Source organism: Narcine bancroftii, chromosome 5, assembly GCF_036971445.1.
Source record: "Narcine bancroftii isolate sNarBan1 chromosome 5, sNarBan1.hap1, whole genome shotgun sequence".
Classification (NCBI taxonomy): Eukaryota; Metazoa; Chordata; class Chondrichthyes; order Torpediniformes; family Narcinidae; genus Narcine; species Narcine bancroftii.
Genome location: NC_091473.1, coordinates 145,976,476 through 145,985,896, shown reverse-complemented (window position 1 = coordinate 145,985,896; position 9,421 = coordinate 145,976,476). Strand labels below are relative to the sequence as shown.

General features: G+C 46.2%; 1 protein-coding gene across 5 annotated transcripts in view; it reads right to left on the bottom strand.

The window, feature by feature from the left end:
- The window catches only part of ttll7 (tubulin tyrosine ligase-like family, member 7), a 272,031-nt gene that overhangs the window by 228,762 nt on the left and 33,848 nt on the right, over positions 1 to 9,421 (bottom strand). For 4 of the 5 annotated variants that reach the window (XM_069939355.1, XM_069939350.1, XM_069939353.1 and 1 more), the window contains exon 1: positions 197 to 328. The exons of the other annotated variant lie outside the window; for it this stretch is intronic. The gene's annotated coding sequence lies outside the window, so the exon portion shown is untranslated. Of the gene's footprint in view, positions 1 to 196; positions 329 to 9,421 lie in introns of those variants that run through there. 5 annotated transcript variants of the gene reach the window in all.

The following is a 9,421-nucleotide window of genomic DNA, read 5'->3' as shown; positions in this document are numbered from 1 at the left end:
CCTGCCATTTCTCAGCTTCTCCCTTCTACCCTCCCACCTGTATCCACCTATTGCCTCTCACCAGTCAGCCTGTGCTCCTCGTCCTGCCCCTTCTTCCCTCCTCCTTCCCTACCAACGACCACCCCCCCCCCAGCCATTGATACAAAAACGGTGGATATTACATTTACACAGGAAAGAATTATAATCGAAAACTTACACCCCTTCAGAGAGACCCAAATATTCCTTCCACACTGGATTAAGGAACTTGCTGTAACAACAATGGTGACTTCACTCAGCGAGCAAAGCCCAGGCATGTTCTGCCAAGAACTGCCCCGATACACATGCCACAATCCTGCCATCTACAGTAACAAAGGCCTCTCCTGACCAATAATATTCTTGTGACATCATTCACATTATGAACAAAATAAGTAATCACAGTGGCCCTAACCCAACACACCAGGATGTTGGCCAGACATCATGATGTCATCTTCAGGGGCGAGCCCCGAGCCCCCGAGGGAGCCCAATTGAATCCAAGTACGTGTGGCAGGTTTGGATCAAGACAGTTCAGGCCCATGACTGTTGCACTAAACTCCTCCAGGTTTGATGAATTCAAGATTCCAGATCCGTTCATTGTCAAGTAACAGTGCAGAACATGTAATATTACAGCAAACTGGCTTCTGCTTGCCGTAAGGCAGACAAAGAGTCACCATTAGTGTTGCTCAGTGCCCCTACAGTAAAATAGAGTCCCTTCAGAGTCACCAAGCCGCTTTCAGGTGCAATCGCTCCGAGAATATGCCTGCAAAAGCAGCTGCGGGTGTGTTTGAATCGACGTTCAGGTGGCAGCGCTGAAGACCCTGTTCTGGCACCTGAAAGGGCTGGCTGCACGAGAGGCGCTTCGGAGCGAACGCCGGCTCCTGCCAACTGTGGCTGTAGTCCCACCCGCTGTCATGATGTCATTTGCAGCGCATTGAGGCTGAAGCAGAGAGGAACACAGTATCATGGCGGGCCCGGAGCAGAGAAGAGAAATGCCTCTAGTGTACTGAAAAATGTGACTGTACTGGTGAATGCCGAGCCTGCACATTCTCCCCATTTACAAAAATCGCGCCAAAGCGTCTCAGGCTGACGACGTCACCATGACATCATCAGCCCACCCCCTAGCAGCCACTGCTGCTTTCAGGTGCCTCAGAGGGACTGCTCGGAAGCGGAGAATATACCTCCCTGAAGAGGGTTGGGTAGGTACTCCTCAGGGCCGAGTTTTCCACTTTCAGGTGGCCTCCCGACAGCTGCATTCGGGTAGAATAGGTGGCTTTACATCAGGGTATTCTGGCCACCTGAAAGCAGCTACCGAGTGTCCATGGATTCGCCTCCAGCGATCCCACAGCCTCTGCAGCCGCACAGACCCCAAATCTCCAGCACGATCAGGAAGCCTTTGGCATCTGAGACTCTTGGAGTACTTCTTGCCCTTAGCACCCTCTAGAATCCTAGTTCAGATTATCTCAAGCTGTCAGAGCAGAAGTAGGCCAATCAGCCCATCAGGTCTGCTCTGTAATTCTAATCATGAATTGATCCAGTTGCCAACTTTCTTCCTGTAATCCTTGATGCCCTGACTAATCAAATACATGTCAATCTCTGCCTTAAATACATCCAATAACTTCGCTTCAACAAGCTTGTGGCAGTAAGTTCCACAAACTCACAACCCTCGCCTTCAAACAATGGCAGCACGCTTGAGATTGCTTTACTTGTCGTCAGGTCAGATGTGGACAGCATGAGGTCCTGGGACAGTGGCAGCAAGTGTTCACAGAATCATTGAATATCAGAGCAGGTGGAGGCCATTCAGCCCTTCGAGCCTGCCCCACGATTCAATGCAATCATGACAGATCATGTGACCTCAGTGCCCTATTCGCCTCCAGCGCTCCCGCATTCCCTGCAGCCACAGAGTTAATTCCAAACCATCATCAGCCTGAATTCCAAATCCAAACCTCCAACATGATCAGGAACTATTCAGTGCCCTTGGTCTCTCCCGCATCCCAGTTCCGATACCTGGTACCCCTTCAGCCAGTCTCCAGACCGGTGTAAATCCCTTGACCGCAGTCACCGCAGCAGCCCACAGCCCGCAATGGGTTCCTCGTCTTGAGCTGCCAACAGCCCACCACCTGCCTGTTCTTCAGAGCCCCTCATTGGTCCGCCACCGTTGCCACATTCCTGTGGGTGAACTCCTCTGCTTCTCCTTCTCAAGCCAGTCCTCTGCAGCGGCGTAGATAGGGGAGGGGGAGCAGGGCAAAGTTCTTTCCAGTCCGGCAGTACCCTCGGCCCTCCCGCTCTGCACGTTCTTCGCTCCTTCTGATCCGAGCCCGGCTCCCTCCCTCACTCTGCACCCCCCACGCCGAGTCATGACGGTTATCTGACTGCTGTTCTCTTAATCCCCTTTGCCTTCTGCTACCAAGTCAGTTTATAAATCCATCCTGCCACATTCCCTTCGATCTATTTCATGGCAGCTTTTGAGCAAACTGCTTTGAGGAACTTGGATCAAGTGACTTTCTAAAATCCATTTATACTTTATTAAAACAACAGCCTCATCAGCACTCCTCAAAACTCTATCAGCCAGACACATTGTTTAATAAATCTGGGCTGACTGCCCTATGCCTGATTTATGCTGTCTTTCCAACCATTTGCCCCACAACTTTAGACTATATCACCTTTTATTAGAAGGCCAACACCACATCATCACCCTCCTAGTGTTCCAGCCGTCTTGTCTTTCCTAAACAGTACTTGAAAACATTAAATCAGTCTAGGCTATTGTGTATTCAAGATCCTCGAATAGATTTTAATCCAGTGATTTGTCTCTTTTTAAACAAGCCAGATCCACCAATACATTTTATCACCGTGTTATTAATATCAATGCCCCTTGTCAGAACCATGCAGGGGTTGCAAGGTATTCATAACAGAATTTTACAGCTTCACGCTGGTTTTCATCATCATATGGTTCAGCTCTTTCCCTCGCGATAGAATTGACGTGGAGAGGCTTTTTCCTTTGGTGGGGTGGGCGGGGAGGGGGGAGAGATACAAATGAGAGGACACAAGTTGAGAGTTAGGGGGGAAAAAGTTTAGGGGAGGTGAACTCCTTTACTCAGAGAGTGGTGGGTGTGCGGAACGACCTTCCAGACGAAGTGGCGGAGCCAAGCTCAATATTTAGCATTTAAGGAGAAGGATGGGAAAGGAATGGAGGGGTTCAGGCTGAACGTAGGTCAGTGGGGTTAGGTGGAAGAAAGTGTTCAGCATGGACTAGAAGAGCCAAGTTGGCCTGCTTCTGTTCTGTAATTGTTATATGGTTATATTTATACAACGAGATAGACAACAGACTCGTCAAGGCAAATAGCGCCTTTGGAAGACTACACAAAAGAATTTGGAAAAACAACTTCACAAACCTCACAAAGATAAGCATATACAGAGCCGTTGTCATACCCACACTCCTGTTCGGCTCCGAATCATGGGTCCTCTATCGGCATCACCTACGGCTCCTAGAACGCTTCCACCAGCGTTGTCTCCGCTCCTTCCTCAACATTCATTGGAGCGACTTCATCCCTAACATCGAAGTACTCGAGATGGCAGAGGCCGACAGCATCGAGTCCACGCTGCTGAAGATCCAGCTGCGCTGGGTGGGTCACGTCTCCAGAATGGAGGACCATCGCCTTCCCAAGATTGTGTTATATGGCGAGCTCTCCACTGGCCACCGAGACAGAGGTGCACCAAAGAAGAGGTACAAGGACTGCCTAAAGAAATCTCTTGGTGCCTGCCACATTGACCACCGCCAGTGGGCTGATATCGCCTCAAACCGTGCATCTTGGCGCCTCACAGTTCGGCGGGCAGCAACCTCCTTTGAAGAAGACCGTAGAGCCCACCTCACTGACAAAAGGCAAAGGAGGAAAAACCCAACACCCAACCCCAACCAACCAATTTTCCCCTGCAACCGCTGCAACCTTGTCTGCCTGTCCCGCATCGGACTTGTCAGCCACCAACGAGCCTGCAGCTGACGTGGACATTTTACCCCCTCCATAATTCTTCATCCGCGCAGCCAAGCCAAAGAAAATATTTATACACCATTGGAGTTAAATTTTATAAAGATTGTTTTATACCTTCTTTGAAATTGGTAAGAATAAGTTTGAAAACCAATGTTTTAATCATCCCTCGTTGACTCGTTATGTGCTCGGTTTCAGGGGGAGATTCAAACCAGAGGCCATGGTTTGAGATTGACGGGGGAAAATTATAAGGGGAACATGAGGGGAAATTTCTTCACGCAAAGGGTGGTTGAGATGTGAAATAAGCTTCCGGCAGAGGTGGTTGAAGCAAGGACATTATTTACATTTAAGGAAAGACTGGATAATTACATGGAGGAGAGAGGATTGGAGGGGTATGGACCAGGTGCTGGTCAGTGAGACGAGGAGGGTGGGGATTTGTTCCGGCATGGACTAGAAGGGCCAAACTGGCCTGTTCTGTGCTGTATATGGTTATTTGAAATGGGCCAGTGACCATTTTTCTCAAGCAGCAGATTTCAGTAACAATTGGGTCTACAGTGATTCTCAACCTCCTTTCCCACTCACATCCCACCTTCAGCAACCCCTTACTAATCACAGAGCTCCGATGACATAGGGATTACTTAAAGTGGAATTTGAGCTTAGAGGGACAGTTTGAAAACCACTGGTCTTTCGAGTGTGGCAGTATCGAGTTTTTAACTTGAAAATAATATTTAAATATTTACAAATATTTACAAAACTTGGCAATTCTTGGGCACAACAGTCATGAGACCCAGATCACAAGAAGGAACAAAACCAGGCCATTTGGCCCATTGAGTCTGCTCCATGAAACCTCCCTGAGCTAAACTGTTCTCGCGTCTATTCCCAAGTTCTGGCCTTGTCCCCATATCCATTGATCCCCTGACTAATTATTTACCTATCAATTTCCCCTTTAAATTCCCCCAAAAATCCTGTCTCCACAGCTGCATGAGACAACAAATTCCTCAAATCCACGACCCTCTTGCTAAAGAAATTTCTCCTTGTCTCTGTTGTAAATTGATACCTTTTCATTCTAAGATGGTGCCTTCTTGTCCTGGAATCACCCAACGGGGGAAACATTTTATTTATATCCACTCTGTCCAATCCATTCATTATTCAAAATGTTTCTATGAGATCCCCTCCCATTCTTCTATATTCTAATGAATAGAGTCCAAGAGCCACTAAGCTTTCCTCATATGTTATCCTTCTCATTCCCGGAATAATTCTGGTAAACTCCTCTGTACCTTCTCCAACCTTGTTACATCTTTTCTAAGATATGGGGCCCAAAACCACACACAGATACTCCAAATGAGGTCTCACCAGTGCCCCATAGAGTCGAATCAACACCTCTTTACTCTTATACACAATCCCCTTTGAAACGAATGCCAACGTAGCATTCGCCTTCTTTACCGCTGATCCAACCTGGCAGTCAACTTTCAGGTCATCCTGCACGAGGACTCCCCAAGTCCCTTTGTACTTCAGAGGTTTGAAATTTCTCCCCATTCAAAAAATAATCTGACCGTTTATTTCCTCGACCAAAATGCACAACCGTACATTTCTAAGCATTATATCTCATCTGCCATTTCTTCGCCCATTCTCCTCACCTCACGAAGTCTCTCTGCAAGCTTTCGATTTCTTCTACACTTCGTACTCTACCTATCTTTGTGTCATCTGCAAACTTTGGCATGAAAACGATTTAATCCACAATCTAAATCATCGATAAATATTGTACGAAGAAGCGGACCTAACACTGACCCCTGCGGAACACCACTAGTAACCGGCAACCCACCAGAACAGGATCCTTTTATTCCCATCCTTTGCTTCCTGTCTATCAGCCAATGCTCCACCCAGTCTAATATCTGTCCTGTAGTTCCATGGGCTCTCATCTCATTAAGCAGCCTCTTATGCGGCACCTTATCGAAGGCTTTTGAAAATCCAAATCCACAACATCCACAGCCTCTCCCTTGTCCATCCTACTTGAGATTTCCTCAAAAAATTCCAGTAGGTTGGTCAGGGAGGATCTTCCCTTCATGAACTTATGCTGGCTTGGACCTATCATGTCACCCTTATACACCTCGAAGTATTCCATAACCTTGTCCTTGAGGATCGACTCCAATATCTTTCCAACTTCCAAAGTCAGAATAATAGGCCTATAATTTTCTTCTTTCTGCCTTCCTCTTTTCTTAAACAGCGGAACTACATTTACTATCTTCCATTCCTTGGGAACCATGCCTGAGTCTATTGATTTCTGGAAAACCAATTCCAATGCCTCTACAATCTCCAAGGCCACCTCCTTCAGAACCCGTGGGTGCACCTCATCTGGTCCCGGAGACTTATCTACTTAAATACACAGACACAAATGTGAATGACTCAAATGATACACTTTGTGTCAAAACACATGGAGAGGGTCCTGAATCAAGTGAAACACAAAAGTCTGCAGGTGGTGTGATTGTAGTAAAAACACATCGAAATGCTGGAGGATCTCACCAGGTCTTTCAGCATCCATAAAAAGCAAAGATATATCATCGACGTTTCAGTCCTGAGCCCTTATTCAAGGAATAAGCAGAATAAACCAGAAGCAGAAAATCTCAGACGGTGCCGGCTGGGGGAGGGGTCCAGACCCACAAAACCTCCCCGTGCAACCCTAGACCTAATTATCAACTAGTCTGGGACCACTGAAAAAACTTTAATACCTCAACTATAAATATTTATCTCTACAATCATATCTCTCATCTCTTGCTCTGCCTTGGCATATTGTAATAATTTAATTTCTACTACTGTAGCTGGTGTTCTTGTGTTTCTGCATTGCTGGACCAAGTAGGAATGTCAGTGCATTGGACTATGGATATGACAGTAAACTCTTAGCATCACTGGTGGTATTTTGAGAGGGTGTAGACTCCTATGGTTTCTGCCTCAAAGGAAACAGGTAAATAAATAAAACAATTTTCTTTGTAAACACAACATTAAGTGATAAAGCAAACAAGTCTTGCTAAACCTTAATAAATATCTAGCATGACCTCAGCCGGAGGAATGTTTGTAAATCTAGGCAATGCACTCTTGGAAGGACATCAATCCCATGAAACATTGAGGACATTTATCAAGGATGTGGGGGCAGTGGGAGGAAGCAGGGTGGGGAGTTCAATTTTGGTGCAATTGTTAACTGAGGACTCCATACCTCCCCCCCCCCCACCCCCAACAAAGGGATTTATCAAGATTGTTGTCCAAAGAGGCCTCGCAAATATCAGTGAGATTCCCAACCACTGTTCACAGCATCTTCCAGCTCCTCCTGTCGGGGAAGAGATACAGGAGGATCAGAGCCAGCACCACCGACCGGGCTGAGGAACATCTTCTTCCCACAGGCAGTAAGAATGATGAACGACCAAAGGAACGGCTCACCCTGACCCTCCGAGACTCTCATATTCATGAAATGATTTATTTATTTGCATATATGAATGCTTGTCCTGTATATGTATTGTTTGTCTACAAGTGTCTGGTTGTGTGTTTGCTTGTTTTTGCACCAAGGACTGGGGAATGTTTCATCAAAGTTGTACTTGTACAATCAGATGACATTAAAATTGACCTGATTGCATTCTTTACATCAGAGAAGGCAAGAAACAATCAAACATTGACTTTTAGAGGCATGGAAGGGTATTAATAAAGAAATTATTTCCTCTGAGAGAGTTATTGTAGAGCTCGTCGAAAGAATCAAAGACTTGTTGATCCAAACCAAGGCTTTTATTAGCAAAAGACAGGAGCTCTTCACAGGTGGACGACCAGTCTGGAATGATCCGACCTGGCTAGGGACACAACCCTTTAAGGCCCAGACAGTAGGCGTGGCTTAGCTCTCAGCCAATCGCTGTAAGCACAGTCTAGATACTGTAACTATATACATTGGTGATAGATCTGTACTATCACAATAAAGAAATTATTTCCTCTGAGAGAGACTGTTAACAGAGGCAACTCTACACATTGGCAACACCGCAACAGTGAATGGGCTACAGTTTATTGGCAAAGTCAATTTATTCACACATCTGTCTAAAGAGCAGAATAAAGACAAACTACCTCAATAAAAACAGGTAATTTCTTCCTCAAAATAAAACAGTGAATGAAGTAACTTTGAGCTTAAAATACTTGTTTTATTCATTTATCTGAGAGTCATTGGTGAGGCAGGCATTTACTGAAGTACTGCAGTCAGACTGGTGGAGTCCTCCTACCAAACCATTGGGATTTCAGGATCTGGACCCACCAATGAAGACCCAGCGATACGCTGCACACCTGGGCAGACCTGCATGTTGGGGCAGACCTGTCATTGCTGAGCACTCCAGATGCCACTCCAATGTGAGGTACAGGATCCTGTAGTTCACAAGCTCCTGCATGGGTCAACACAGTACAGGGCATCCAGCTCTCAATGTTGTGCCAACCTATAGAAACCTACTCAACAATCTAATCTTTCCCCAACTCCCATAGTCCTTTATTTTTCTTGCACCCATGTGCCAACCTCCACCACCATCCCGTCAATGCATTCCAGGCACCCACTACTCTGTGTTTAAAAAAACTTACCCCTGACGTCTCCCCCAAATCTTCCACCCCTCACCTTGTACAGATGCCCTCTGATATATTTGCTACTGTCGCCCCAGGTTTAAAAAGTAGTCTATCCACCCTATCTCTGCCTCTCATAATTTCAAGTCACTTCTCGTCCTTCTTCACTCCAAAAAGAAAAGCCTGTAGCGGCCTGCCTACAAGCCCAACCTCTGCTAACCTTGCCTCATCAGACACGTTCTCCAATCCAGACATCATCCTGGTAAATCTCCTCTGCACCCTCTCCAAAGCTTCAACATCCTTCCTGTAATGAGGCGACCAGAACTGAACACAATACTCAAAGTGGGGTCTCACCAGAGTTTTATACAGCTGCAACATTACCTCAGAATTCTTCAACTCAATCCCCCAACTAATGAAGGCCAGCATACCACAAGCCTTCTTAACTACCCTAAACACTTGAGAAATCTATGGATTTGGACACCAAGGTTGTTCCACACTGTTAAGTTTCCTAACATTATCCATGTACTCTGCCTTCAAGTTTGTCCTTCCAAAATGCATCACTTCACACTTCTCTGGATTGAACGCCACATGCCACTTTTCCATCCAACGCTGCATCATGCCTGTATCCTACAACAACCTTCAACAATATCCACAATGCCTCCAACCCTTGTGACATTCCCAAACTTACTGACCCATCCCTCTACTTCTTTGTCCAGGTCATTTATAAGAATTTCCAAGAGCAGGTATACAGATCCCTGTGGAACGCCACTGGTCACCGACCGCCACTCTTCCCTTTTAAAGGCTTAATACAAATGAAAGCCTCACCTGACGAGCTCAGAAGGTTATTAATAATC